Raw genomic sequence first — 15,132 nt, forward strand, 5'->3', positions numbered from 1 at the left:
TCTGATCCCCTCAGAGCACAGACCCCTCACTCTAGAGAGTCTCATCACCCCCCACAGCTCAGACCCTCACTCTAGAGAGACTCATCACTCCCCCCACTGCACAGACCCCTCACTCTAGAGAGTCTCATTACTCCCCCCACAGCACAGACCCCTCACTCTAGAGAGACTGGTCACTGACCCCACAGCACAGACCCGACACCATACACGGTGTCGTCACTCCCCCCCACCACAGACACACCACTCTAGAGAGTCTCGTCACTCCCCCCACAGCACAGACCCCTCACTCTAGAGAGTCTCATCAGATCCCCCCACAGCACAGACCCCTCACTCTATAGAGTCTCATTACTCCCCCCCACAGCACAGACCCCTCACTCTAGAGAGTTTCGTCACTCCCCCCACAGCACAGACCCCTCACTCTAGAGAGTCTCATTACTCCCCCCCACAGCACAGACCCCTCACTCTAGAGAGACTGGTCACTGAACACACAGCACAGACCCGACACCATACACGGTGTCGTCACTCCCCCCCACCACAGACACACCACTCTAGAGAGTCTCGTCACTCCCCCCACAGCACAGACCCCTCACTCTAGAGATTCTCGTCACCCCCCAACAGCACAGACCCGTCACTGTAGAGATTCTCGTCACCCCCCCCACAGTACAGACCCCTCACTCTAGAGAGCCTCATCACTCCCCACACTGTACAGACCCCTCACTCTAGAGAGCGTCGTCACTCCCCCCACAGTACAGACCCCGCCCTCTACAAAGTCTTGTCACTCCCCCCACAGCACAGACCCCTACCTCCAGAGAGTCTCGTCACTCCCCCCACAATACAGACCCCTCACTCTAGACAGTCTCGTCACTCCCCCACAGCACAGACACCTCACTCTAGAGAGTCACATCACCCCCCCCACATTACAGACCCCTCACTCTAGAGAGTCTCATCACTCCCCACACCACAGACCCCTCACTCTAGAGAGTCTCGTCACTCCCCCTACAGTACAGACCCCTCCCTCTACAGTCTCGTCACTCCCGCCACAGCACAGACACCACACTCTAGAGAGTGTCGTCACTCCCCCCACAACACAGACCACTCACTCTAGAGAGTCTCGTCACTCCCCCACAGCACAGACCCCCTCACTATAGAGAGTCCCATCACCCCCCCACAGCACAGACCCCTCACTCTAGACTCGTTACTCCCCCCACAGCACAGACCCCTCACTCTAGACAGTCTCGTCACTCCCCCCACAGCACAGACCCCTCACTCTAGAGATTCTCGTCACTCCCCCCACAGCACAGACTCCTCACTCTAGAGAGTCTCGTCACTCCCCCCACAGCACAGACACCTCACTCTAGAGAGTCTCGTCACTCCCCCCAACAGCACAGTCCCTTCACTCTAGACACTCGTCACTCCCCCCACAACACAGACCACTCACTCTAGAGAGTCTCATCACTCTCCCCACAGCACAGACCACTCACTCTAGAGAGTCTCGTCACTCCCCCCACAGCTCAGATCCCTCACTCTAGAGAGTCTCATCACTCTCCACACAGCACAGACCACTCACTCTAGAGAGTCTCGTCACTCCCCCCACAGCACAGACTCCTCACTCTAGAGAGTATCGTCACTCCCCCAGAGCACAGACCCTTCACTCTAGAGAGTCTTGTCACTCCCCCCAGCACAGACCCCTCACTATAGAGAGACTCGTCACTCCCCACACAGCACAGACCCCTCACTCTAGAGAGTTTCGTCACTCCCCCCACAACACAGATCGCTCACTCTAGAGAGTCTGGTCACTCCCCCCCACCAACAGCACAGACCCCTCACTCTAGAGAGTCTCGTCACACCCCCCACAGTACAGACCCCTCACTCTAGAGAGTCTCATCAGATCCCCTCAGAGCACAGACCCCTCACTCTAGAGAGTCTCATCATTCCCCCCACAGCACTGACCCTTCACTCTAGAGAGTCTCGTCACTCCCACCAAAGCACAGACCCCTCACTATAGAGAGCCTCGTCACTCCCGCCACAGCACAGAACCTCACTCTAGAGAGTCTCGTCACTCCCGCCACAGCACAGAACCCTCACTCTAGAGAGTGTCGTCACTCCCCCCACAGCACAGAACCGTCACTCTAGAGAGTCTCGTCACTCCCGCCACAGCACAGAACCCTCACTCTAGAGAGTCTCATCAGATCCCCCCACAGCACAGACCCCTCACTCTATAGAGTCTCATTACTCCCCCCCACAACACAGACCCCTCACTCTAGAGAGCCTCGTCACTCCCCCCACAACACAGACCCCTCACTCTAGAGAGACTCGACACTCCCCCCACAACACAGACCCCTCACTCTAGAGAGTCTCGTCACTCCCCCCACAGCACAGACACCTCAATCTAGAGGGTCTCGTCACTCCCCCCACATCACAGACCCCTCACACTAGAGAGTCTCATCACTCCCCCCATAGCACAGACACCTCAATCTAGAGAATCTTGTCACTCCCCCCACAGCACAAACCCCTCACTCTACAGAGTCTTGTCACTCCCCCCACTGCACAGACCCCTCACTCTAGAGAGTCTCATCACTCCCCCCACTGCACAGACCCCTCACTCTAGAGAGTCTCATCACTCCCCCACAGCACAGACCCCTCACTCTAGAGAGTCTCGTCATTCCCCCACAGCACAGACCCCTCACTCTAGAGAGTCTCATCAGATCCCCCCACAGCACAGACCCCTCACTCTATAGAGTCTCATTACTCCCCCCCACAGCACAGACCCCTCACTCTAGAGAGTTTCGTCACTCCCCCCACAGCACAGACCCCTCACTCTAGAGAGTCTCATTACTCCCCCCACAGCACAGACCCCTCACTCTAGAGAGACTGGTCACTGACCCCACAGCACAGACCCGACACCATACACGGTGTCGTCACTCCCCCCCACCACAGACACACCACTCTAGAGAGTCTCGTCACTCCCCCCACAGCACAGACCCCTCACTCTAGAGATTCTCGTCACCCCCCCCACAGCACAGACCCGTCACTGTAGAGATTCTCGTCATCCCCCCACAGTACAGACCCCGCCCTCTAGAGAGACTCATCACTCCCCCCACTGCACAGACCCCTCACTCTAGAGAGTCTCGTCATTCCCCCACAGCACAGACCCCTCACTCTAGAGAGTCTCGTCACTACCCCCACAGCACAGATCGCTCACTCTAGAGAGTCTCATCACTCCCCCCCACCAACAGCACAGACCCCTCACTCTAGAGAGTCTCGTCACACCCCCTACAGTACAGACCCCTCACTCTAGAGAGTCTCATCAGATCCCCTCAGAGCACAGACCCCTCACTCTAGAGAGTCTCATCACCCCCCACAGCTCAGACCCTCACTCTAGAGAGACTCATCACTCCCCCCACTGCACAGACCCCTCACTCTAGAGAGTCTCATTACTCCCCCCACAGCACAGACCCCTCACTCTAGAGAGACTGGTCACTGACCCCACAGCACAGACCCGACACCATACACGGTGTCGTCACTCCCCCCCCACCACAGACACACCACTCTAGAGAGTCTCGTCACTCCCCCCACAGCACAGACCCCTCACTCTAGAGATTCTCGTCACCCCCCCCCACAGCACAGACCCGTCACTGTAGAGATTCTCGTCACCCCCCCCTACAGTACAGACCCCGCCCTCTAGACAGTCTCGTCACTCCCCCCACAGAACAGACCCCTCACTCTAGAGAGTCTCGTCACTCCCCCCAACAGCACAGTCCCTTCACTCTAGACACTCGTCACTCCCCCCACAACACAGACCCCTCACTCTAGAGAGTCTCATCACTCTCCCCACAGCACAGACCACTCACTCTAGAGAGTCTCGTCACTCCCCCCACAGCACAGACCACTCACTCTAGAGAGTATCGTCACTCCCCCAGAGCACAGACCCTTCACTCTAGAGAGTCTTGTCACTCCCCCCAGCACAGACCCCTCACTATAGAGAGACTCGTCACTCCCCACACAGCACAGACCCCTCACTCTAGAGAGTTTCGTCACTCCCCCCACAACACAGATCGCTCACTCTAGAGAGTCTGGTCACTCCCCCCCACCAACAGCACAGACCCCTCACTCTAGAGAGTCTCGTCACACCCCCCACAGTACAGACCCCTCACTCTAGAGAGTCTCATCAGATCCCCTCAGAGCACAGACCCCTCACTCTAGAGAGTCTCATCATTCCCCCCACAGCACTGACCCTTCACTCTAGAGAGTCTCGTCACTCCCACCAAAGCACAGACCCCTCACTATAGAGAGCCTCGTCACTCCCGCCACAGCACAGAACCTCACTCTAGAGAGTCTCGTCACTCCCGCCACAGCACAGAACCCTCACTCTAGAGAGTGTCGTCACTCCCCCCACAGCACAGAACCGTCACTCTAGAGAGTCTCGTCACTCCCGCCACAGCACAGAACCCTCACTCTAGAGAGTCTCGTCACTCCCCCCACAACACAGACCCCTCACTCTAGAGAGTCTCGTCACTCCCAACAGAGCACAGACCCCTCACTCTAGAGCCTCGTCACTCCCCCCACAACACAGACCCCTCACTCTAGAGAGACTCGTCACTCCCCCCACAACACAGACCCCTCACTCTAGAGAGTCTCGTCACTCCCCCCACAGCACAAACACCTCAATCTAGAGGGTCTCGTCACTCCCCCCACATCACAGACCCCTCACACTAGAGAGTCTCATCACTCCCCCCATAGCACAGACACCTCAATCTAGAGAATCTTGTCACTCCCCCCACAGCACAAACCCCTCACTCTACAGAGTCTTGTCACTCCCCCCACTGCACAGACCCCTCACTCTAGAGAGTCTCATCACTCCCCCCACTGCACAGACCCCTCACTCTAGAGAGTCTCATCACTCCCCCACAGCACAGACCCCTCACTCTAGAGAGTCTCGTCATTCCCCCACAGCACAGACCCCTCACTCTAGAGAGTCTCATCAGATCCCCCCACAGCACAGACCCCTCACTCTATAGAGTCTCATTACTCCCCCCCACAGCACAGACCCCTCACTCTAGAGAGTTTCGTCACTCCCCCCACAGCACAGACCCCTCACTCTAGAGAGTCTCATTACTCCCCCCACAGCACAGACCCCTCACTCTAGAGAGACTGGTCACTGACCCCACAGCACAGACCCGACACCATACACGGTGTCGTCACTCCCCCCCACCACAGACACACCACTCTAGAGAGTCTCGTCACTCCCCCCACAGCACAGACCCCTCACTCTAGAGATTCTCGTCACCCCCCCCCACAGCACAGACCCGTCACTGTAGAGATTCTCGTCACCCCCCCCACAGGACAGACCCCGCCCTCTAGAGAGACTCATCACTCCCCCCACTGCACAGACCCCTCACTCTAGAGAGTCTCGTCATTCCCCCACAGCACAGACCCCTCACTCTAGAGAGTCTCGTCACTCCCCCCACAGCACAGATCGCTCACTCTAGAGAGTCTCATCACTCCCCCCCACCAACAGCACAGACCCCTCACTCTAGAGAGTCTCGTCACACCCCCTACAGTACAGACCCCTCACTCTAGAGAGTCTCATCAGATCCCCTCAGAGCACAGACCCCTCACTCTAGAGAGTCTCATCACCCCCCACAGCTCAGACCCTCACTCTAGAGAGACTCATCACTCCCCCCACTGCACAGACCCCTCACTCTAGAGAGTCTCATTACTCCCCCCACAGCACAGACCCCTCACTCTAGAGAGACTGGTCACTGACCCCACAGCACAGACCCGACACCATACACGGTGTCGTCACTCCCCCCCACCACAGACACACCACTCTAGAGAGTCTCGTCACTCCCCCCACAGCACAGACCCCTCACTCTAGAGATTCTCGTCACCCCCCCCACAGCACAGACCCGTCACTGTAGAGATTCTCGTCACCCCCCCCTACAGTACAGAACCCGCCCTCTAGAGAGTCTCGTCACTCCCCCCACAGCACAGACCCCTCACTCTAGAGAGACTCATCACTCCCCCCACTGCACAGATCGCTCACTCTAGAGAGTCTCATCACACCCCCCACAGTACAGACCCCTCACTCTAGAGAGTCTCGTCACTCCCCCCACAGCACAGAACCCTCACTCTAGAGAGTCTCGTCATTCCCCCACAGCACAGAACCTCACTCTAGAGTGTCTCGTCACTCCCGCCACAGCACAGAACCTCACTCTAGAGTGTCTCGTCACTCCCGCCACAGCACAGACCCCTCACTCTAGAGAGTCTCGTCATTCCCCCACAGCACAGACCCTTCACTCTAGAGAGTCTCGTCACTCCCGCCACAGCACAGAACCTCACTCTAGAGTGTCTCGTCACTCCCGCCACAGCACAGACCCCTCACTCTAGAGAGTCTCGTCACACCCCCTACAGTACAGACCCCTCACTCTAGAGAGTCTCATCAGATCCCCTCAGAGCACAGACCCCTCACTCTAGAGAGACTCATCACTCCCCCCACTGCACAGACCCCTCACTCTAGAGAGTCTCGTCATTCCCCCACAGCACAGACCCTTCACTCTAGAGAGTCTCGTCACTCCCGCCACAGCACAGAACCTCACTCTAGAGTGTCTCGTCACTCCCGCCACAGCACAGAACCTCACTCTAGAGTGTCTCGTCACTCCCGCCACAACACAGACCCCTCACTCTAGAGAGTCTCGTCACTCCCCCCAACAGCACAGTCCCTTCACTCTAGACACTCGTCACTCCCCCCACAACACAGACCCCTCACTCTAGAGAGTCTCATCACTCTCCCCACAGCACAGACCACTCACTCTAGAGAGTCTCGTCACTCCCCCCACAGCACAGACCACTCACTCTAGAGAGTATCGTCACTCCCCCAGAGCACAGACCCTTCACTCTAGAGAGTCTTGTCACTCCCCCCAGCACAGACCCCTCACTATAGAGAGACTCGTCACTCCCCACACAGCACAGACCCCTCACTCTAGAGAGTTTCGTCACTCCCCCCACAACACAGATCGCTCACTCTAGAGAGTCTGGTCACTCCCCCCCACCAACAGCACAGACCCCTCACTCTAGAGAGTCTCGTCACACCCCCCACAGTACAGACCCCTCACTCTAGAGAGTCTCATCAGATCCCCTCAGAGCACAGACCCCTCACTCTAGAGAGTCTCATCATTCCCCCCACAGCACTGACCCTTCACTCTAGAGAGTCTCGTCACTCCCACCAAAGCACAGACCCCTCACTATAGAGAGCCTCGTCACTCCCGCCACAGCACAGAACCTCACTCTAGAGAGTCTCGTCACTCCCGCCACAGCACAGAACCCTCACTCTAGAGAGTGTCGTCACTCCCCCCACAGCACAGAACCGTCACTCTAGAGAGTCTCGTCACTCCCGCCACAGCACAGAACCCTCACTCTAGAGAGTCTCGTCACTCCCCCCACAACACAGACCCCTCACTCTAGAGAGTCTCGTCACTCCCAACAGAGCACAGACCCCTCACTCTAGAGCCTCGTCACTCCCCCCACAACACAGACCCCTCACTCTAGAGAGACTCGTCACTCCCCCCACAACACAGACCCCTCACTCTAGAGAGTCTCGTCACTCCCCCCACAGCACAAACACCTCAATCTAGAGGGTCTCGTCACTCCCCCCACATCACAGACCCCTCACACTAGAGAGACTCATCACTCCCCCCATAGCACAGACACCTCAATCTAGAGAATCTTGTCACTCCCCCCACAGCACAAACCCCTCACTCTACAGAGTCTTGTCACTCCCCCCACTGCACAGACCCCTCACTCTAGAGAGTCTCATCACTCCCCCCACTGCACAGACCCCTCACTCTAGAGAGTCTCATCACTCCCCCACAGCACAGACCCCTCACTCTAGAGAGTCTCGTCATTCCCCCACAGCACAGACCCCTCACTCTAGAGAGTCTCATCAGATCCCCCCACAGCACAGACCCCTCACTCTATAGAGTCTCATTACTCCCCCCCCACAGCACAGACCCCTCACTCTAGAGAGTTTCGTCACTCCCCCCACAGCACAGACCCCTCACTCTAGAGAGTCTCATTACTCCCCCCACAGCACAGACCCCTCACTCTAGAGAGACTGGTCACTGACCCCACAGCACAGACCCGACACCATACACGGTGTCGTCACTCCCCCCCACCACAGACACACCACTCTAGAGAGTCTCGTCACTCCCCCCACAGCACAGACCCCTCACTCTAGAGATTCTCGTCACCCCCCCCACAGCACAGACCCGTCACTGTAGAGATTCTCGTCACCCCCCCCACAGTACAGACCCCGCCCTCTAGAGAGACTCATCACTCCCCCCACTGCACAGACCCCTCACTCTAGAGAGTCTCGTCATTCCCCCACAGCACAGACCCCTCACTCTAGAGAGTCTCGTCACTCCCCCCACAGCACAGATCGCTCACTCTAGAGAGTCTCATCACTCCCCCCCACCAACAGCACAGACCCCTCACTCTAGAGAGTCTCGTCACACCCCCTACAGTACAGACCCCTCACTCTAGAGAGTCTCATCAGATCCCCTCAGAGCACAGACCCCTCACTCTAGAGAGTCTCATCACCCCCCACAGCTCAGACCCTCACTCTAGAGAGACTCATCACTCCCCCCACTGCACAGACCCCTCACTCTAGAGAGTCTCATTACTCCCCCCACAGCACAGACCCCTCACTCTAGAGAGACTGGTCACTGACCCCACAGCACAGACCCGACACCATACACGGTGTCGTCACTCCCCCCCACCACAGACACACCACTCTAGAGAGTCTCGTCACTCCCCCCACAGCACAGACCCCTCACTCTAGAGATTCTCGTCACCCCCCCCACAGCACAGACCCGTCACTGTAGAGATTCTCGTCACCCCCCCTACAGTACAGAACCCGCCCTCTAGAGAGTCTCGTCACTCCCCCCACAGCACAGACCCCTCACTCTAGAGAGACTCATCACTCCCCCCACTGCACAGATCGCTCACTCTAGAGAGTCTCATCACACCCCCCACAGTACAGACCCCTCACTCTAGAGAGTCTCGTCACTCCCCCCACAGCACAGAACCCTCACTCTAGAGAGTCTCGTCATTCCCCCACAGCACAGAACCTCACTCTAGAGTGTCTCGTCACTCCCGCCACAGCACAGAACCTCACTCTAGAGTGTCTCGTCACTCCCGCCACAGCACAGACCCCTCACTCTAGAGAGTCTCGTCATTCCCCCACAGCACAGACCCTTCACTCTAGAGAGTCTCGTCACTCCCGCCACAGCACAGAACCTCACTCTAGAGTGTCTCGTCACTCCCGCCACAGCACAGACCCCTCACTCTAGAGAGTCTCGTCACACCCCCTACAGTACAGACCCCTCACTCTAGAGAGTCTCATCAGATCCCCTCAGAGCACAGACCCCTCACTCTAGAGAGACTCATCACTCCCCCCACTGCACAGACCCCTCACTCTAGAGAGTCTCGTCATTCCCCCACAGCACAGACCCTTCACTCTAGAGAGTCTCGTCACTCCCGCCACAGCACAGAACCTCACTCTAGAGTGTCTCGTCACTCCCGCCACAGCACAGAACCTCACTCTAGTGTCTCGTCACTCCCGCCACAACACAGACCCCTCACTCTAGAGAGTCTCGTCACTCCCGCCACAGCACAGAACCTCACTCTAGAGAGTCTCGTCACTCCCGCCACAGCACAGAACCCTCACTCTAGAGAGTCTCGTCACTCCCCCCACAACACAGACCCCCTCACTATAGAGAGTCTCGTCACTCCCCCCACAACAGAGACCCCTCACTCTAGAGAGTCTCGTCACCCCCCCCACAGCACAGACCCGTCACTCTAGAGATTCTCGTCACCCCCCCCCACAGTACAGACCCCACCCTCTACAAAGTCTCGTCACTCCCCCCACAGCACAGACCCCTCCCTCTAGAGAGTCTCGTCACTCCCCCCACAATCCAGACCCCTCACTCTAGAGAGTCTCGTCACTCCCCCCACAATACAGACCCCTCACTCTAGAGAGTCTCATCACCCCCCCCCCCCACATCACAGACCCCTCACTCTAGAGAGTCTCATCACCCCCCCCACAGCACAGACCCCTCACTCTAGAGAGTCTCGTCACACACCCACAGCACAGACCCCTCACTCTGGAGAGTCTCATCACTCCCCCACAGCACAGACCCATCACTCTAGACAGTCTCATCACTCCCCCCACAGCACAGACCCATCAATCTAGACAGTCTCATCACTCCCCCCACAGCACAGACCCATCTCTCTAGACAGTCTCATCACTCCCCCCACAGCACAGACCACTCACTCTAGAGAGTCTCATCACTCCCCCCACAGCACAGACCCTCACTCTAGAGAGTCTCATCACACACCCCACAGCACAGACCCCTCAGTATAGAGAGTTTCGTCACTCCCCCCCCACAGCACAGACCCTCACTCTAGAGAGCCTCGTCACTCCACCCACAGCACAGACCACTCACTCTAGAGAGTCTCGTCACTCCCCCAGAGCACAGACCCTCACTCTAGAGAGTCTCGTCACTCCCCCCACAGCACAGACCACTCACTCTAGAGAGTCTCGTCACTCCCTCAGAGCACAGACCCCTCACTCTAGAGAGTCTCGTCACTCCCCCCACAGCACAGACCACTCACTCTAGAGAGTCTCGTCACTCCCCCAGAGCACAGACCCCTCATTCTGGAGAGTAACGTCACTCCCCCCACAGCACAGACCACTCACTCAAGAGAGTCTCGTCACTCCCCCCCAGCACAGACCCCTCAGTATAGAGAGTTTCGTCACTCCCCCCCACAGCATAGACCACTCAGTCTAGAGAGTCTCGTCACTCCCCCAGAGCACAGACCCCTCACTCTAGAGAGTCTCGTCACTCCCACCAAAGCACAGACCCCTCAATCTAGAGAGTCTCGTCACTCCCGCCACAGCACAGACCACTCACTCTAGAGAGTCTCGTCACTCCCAACAGAGCACAGACCCCCTCACTATAGAGAGTCCCATCACCCCCCCACAGCACAGACCCCTCACTCTAGAGAGTCTCGTTACTCCCCCGACAGCACAGACCCCTCACTCTAGAGAGTCTCATCACTCCTCCCACAGCACAGACCCATCACTCTAGACAGTCTCATCACTCCTCCCACAGCACAGACCCCTCACTCTAGACAGTCTCGTCACTCCCCCCACAGAACAGACCCCTCACTCTAGACAGTCTCGTCACTCCCCCCACAGAACAGACCCCTCACTCTAGAGCAGGGGTCAGCAACCTTTACCACTGAAAGAGCCACTTGGACCCGTTTCCCACAGAAAAGAAAACACTGGGAGCCGCAAAACCCGTTTGACATTTAAAATGAAATAACACTGCATACAACGGTTTTTTTGCCTTTATGCTATGTATAAACAAACTATAATGTGTTGCATTTATGAAATTGATGAACTCCTGCAGAGAAAACGAAATTACATTTCTGCATGCAACAAAAACATTTTGAACTCCAAAAAAAAGACGTTGGGTTGAAAGTTACTTTTAAGTAAAATACTCAATGTCTATTTGAGTCCTTCTTGTATTTATGAAAAACGCCAAACTTAAATTGTCCGCCAGCAGCAAACCTAAAATAACGTCAGCCAGCTGTCATCCTGAAAAATGAAAGGACTATTTCACTGAACAATGAAAAAATATGAATATAAGTAAAATAATAGGCAATTAAAATATTTATCATACTTGGTTAATGGGATTTCTGCTCCTGGACCTCAGCGCACAGCGTCTGCACATCAGGGCTGTATGATGTCACCTTCATCTTTACACAGGATCGCAAGCTGTCATCTGTGAGGTTTTCAATATCACTCCATTTGTGTTTCTGAGCAAGAACGGCCTTCTGACGGGCAACATCTTCAAGGTCTGCTGTCAAGCGTCTAAACTTGGACACCCATATGTCTTTGTCGGCTATGTCGGCCAGTTCCATCTCAAGATCAGGTTGACTCACACCTGCCAATGCAGTCGTATTCAGTAGGGAAGGATCGATGCTTAAGGGAGTGACCGGGAAGGATAATGTGTTTTTTTCCTCTCTGAACTCACAGAAGCATTTCCCAAACGATGTTTGCATTGCGATGATTGCAGAATGTAAATACTCCGAAATTATCATGTCGTGACCTTGTATGAACTCTCTCAAATTGGGGAAGTGAGACAAAGTGCCTTTCTGTAAATCTCTGGCAAGCACTGTCAACTTGCGCTCGAATGCCAAAACATCCTCCAACATGTGCAGGGCTGTACGTCCTTACCCCTGAAGAGCTGTGTTCAGCGTGTTCAGGTGCGCTGTCATGTCTACCATGAAGTGTAGCTTTTCCAGCCACTCTGGCTGTTCCAGCTCAGGAAAGGTGAGCCCTTTGCTGCCCAGGAAAGTTTTCACTTCTTCCAGACACGCGACAAAGCGTTTCAGCACCTTCCGTCTGGACAGCCAGCGATAAAAACACGTTGTAGCGGTGTCAGTAAACTGCAGTCAAAGATAGCTTTATTCGAACTAAACAGCCTTGCTTTTAAGCCTCCCTCAACCCAGCCCCCATGGACGCAGATGCTGCAAAAGACGCGTACTCACAAACCCCCGTAGGCTATCTCCCTTAGCCGGAATGCTGGCTAATTGTGAGCCGTTTCGGATGTGGCAGGAAATGAGTCGCTACACTTAGGTTGTACAAGATCACCATAATTACATTTCAAAAGCTAACGAACTAACATAAAATACATTTTAATTAAATACTGACCAATTATTTCCCAAAGCCACAGGGAGCCGCAGCACAGAGGTGAAAGAGCCACAAATGGCTCGGGAGCCGCAGGTTGCCGACCCCCGCTCTAGAGAGTCTCGTCACTCCCCCAACAGCACAGACCCCTCACTCTAGACACTCGTCACTCCCCCACAGCACAGACCCCTCACTCTAGAGAGTCTCATCACTCCCCCCACAGCACAGACCCCTCACTCTAGAGAGTCTCATCACTCCCCCCACAGCACAGACCCCTTACTCTAGAGAGTCTCATCACTCCCCCCACAGCACAGACCCCTCACTCTAGAGAGGCTCGTCACTCCCCCCACAGCACAGACCACTCACTCTAGAGAGTCTCGTCACTCCCCCACAGCACAGACCCTCACACTAGAGAGTCTCGTCACTCCCCCCAGAGCACAGACCCCTCACTATAGAGAGTCTCATCACTCCCCCCACAGCACAGACCCTTCACTCTAGAGAGTCTCATCACTCCCCCCACAGTACAGACCCCGCCCTCTACAAAGTCTTGTCACTCCCCCCACAGCACAGACCCCAACCTCCAGAGAGTCTCGTCACTCCCCCCACAATACAGACCCCTCACTCTAGAGAGTCTCATCACCCCCCCCACATTACAGACCCCTCACTCTAGAGAGTCTCGTCACTCCCCCAGAGCACAGACCCTTCACTCTAGAGAGTCTTGTCACTCCCCCCCAGCACAGACCCATCACTATAGAGAGTCTCGTCACTCCCCCCAGAGCACAGACCCTTCACTCTAGAGAGTCTTGTCACTCCCCCCCAGCACAGACCCCTCACTATAGAGAGACTCGTCACTCCCCCCACAGCACAGACCCCTCACTCTATAGAGTCTCATTACTCCCCCCCACAGCACAGACCCTTCACTCTAGAGAGTTTCGTCACTCCCCCCACAGCACAGACCCCTCACTCTAGAGAGTCTCATTACTCCCCCCACAGCAGAGACCCCTCACTCTAGAGAGACTGGTCACTGACCCCACAGCACAGACCCGACACCATACACGGTGTCGTCACTCCCCCCCAACACGGACACACCACTCTAGAGAGTCTCGTCACTCCCCCCACAGCACAGACCCCTCACTCTAGAGATTCTCGTCACTCCCCCCACAACACAGACCCCTCACTCTAGAGATTCTCGTCACTCCCCCCACAACACAGACCCGTCACTCTAGTGAGTCTTGTCACTCCCCCCCACAGCACAGACCCCTTACTCTAGAGATTCTCGTCACCCCCCCACAGCACAGACCCGTCACTCTAGAGATTCTCGTCACCCCCCCCACAGTACAGACCCCGCCCTCTACAAAGTCTCGTCACTCCCCCCACAGCACAGACCCCTCCCTCTAGAGAGTCTCGTCACTCCCCCCACAATCCAGACCCCTCACTCTAGAGAGTCTCGTCACTCCCCCCACAATACAGACCCCTCACTCTAGAGAGTCTCGTCACTCCCCCACAGCACAGACCCCTCACTCTACAGAGTTTCGTCACTCCCCCCACAGCACAGACCCTCACTCTAGAGAGTCTCATTACTCCCCCCACAGCAGAGACCCCTCACTCTAGAGAGACTGGTCACTGACCCCACAGCACAGACCCGACACCATACACGGTGTCGTCACTCCCCCCCACCACGGACACACCACTCTAGAGAGTCTCGTCACTCCCCCCAGAGCACAGACCCCTCACTCTAGAGATTCTCGTCACCCCCCCCACAGCACAGACCCGTCACTCTAGAGATTCTCGTCACCCCCCCCCCCCACAGTACAGACCCCGCCCTCTACAAAGTCTCGTCACTCCTCCCACAGCACAGACCCCTCCCTCTAGAGAGTCTCGTCACTCCCCCCACAATCCAGACCCCTCACTCTAGAGAGTCTCGTCACTCCCCCCACAATACAGACACCTCACTCTAGAGAGTCTCATCACCCCCCCCCACATTACAGACCCCTCACTCTAGAGAGTCTCATCACCCCCCCCACATTACAGACCCCTCACTCTAGAGAGTCTCGTCACACCCCACAGCACAGACCCCTCACTCTAGAGAGTCTCATCAGATCCCCTCAGAGCACAGACCCCTCACTCTAGAGAGTCTCGTCACTCCCCCACAGCACAGACCCTCACTCTAGAGAGTCTCGTCACTCCCCCCAGAGCACAGACCCCTCACTATAGAGAGTCTCATCACTCCCCCCACAGCACAGACCCTTCACTCTAGAGAGTCTCATCACTCCCCCCACAGCACAGACCCCTCACTCTAGAGAGTCTCATCACTCCCCCCAGAGCACAGACCCCTCACTATAGAGAGTCTCATCACTCCCCCCACAGCACAGACCCTT

This window comes from Hypanus sabinus, chromosome 1 (assembly GCF_030144855.1).
Source record: "Hypanus sabinus isolate sHypSab1 chromosome 1, sHypSab1.hap1, whole genome shotgun sequence".
Lineage (NCBI taxonomy): Eukaryota > Metazoa > Chordata > Chondrichthyes > Myliobatiformes > Dasyatidae > Hypanus > Hypanus sabinus.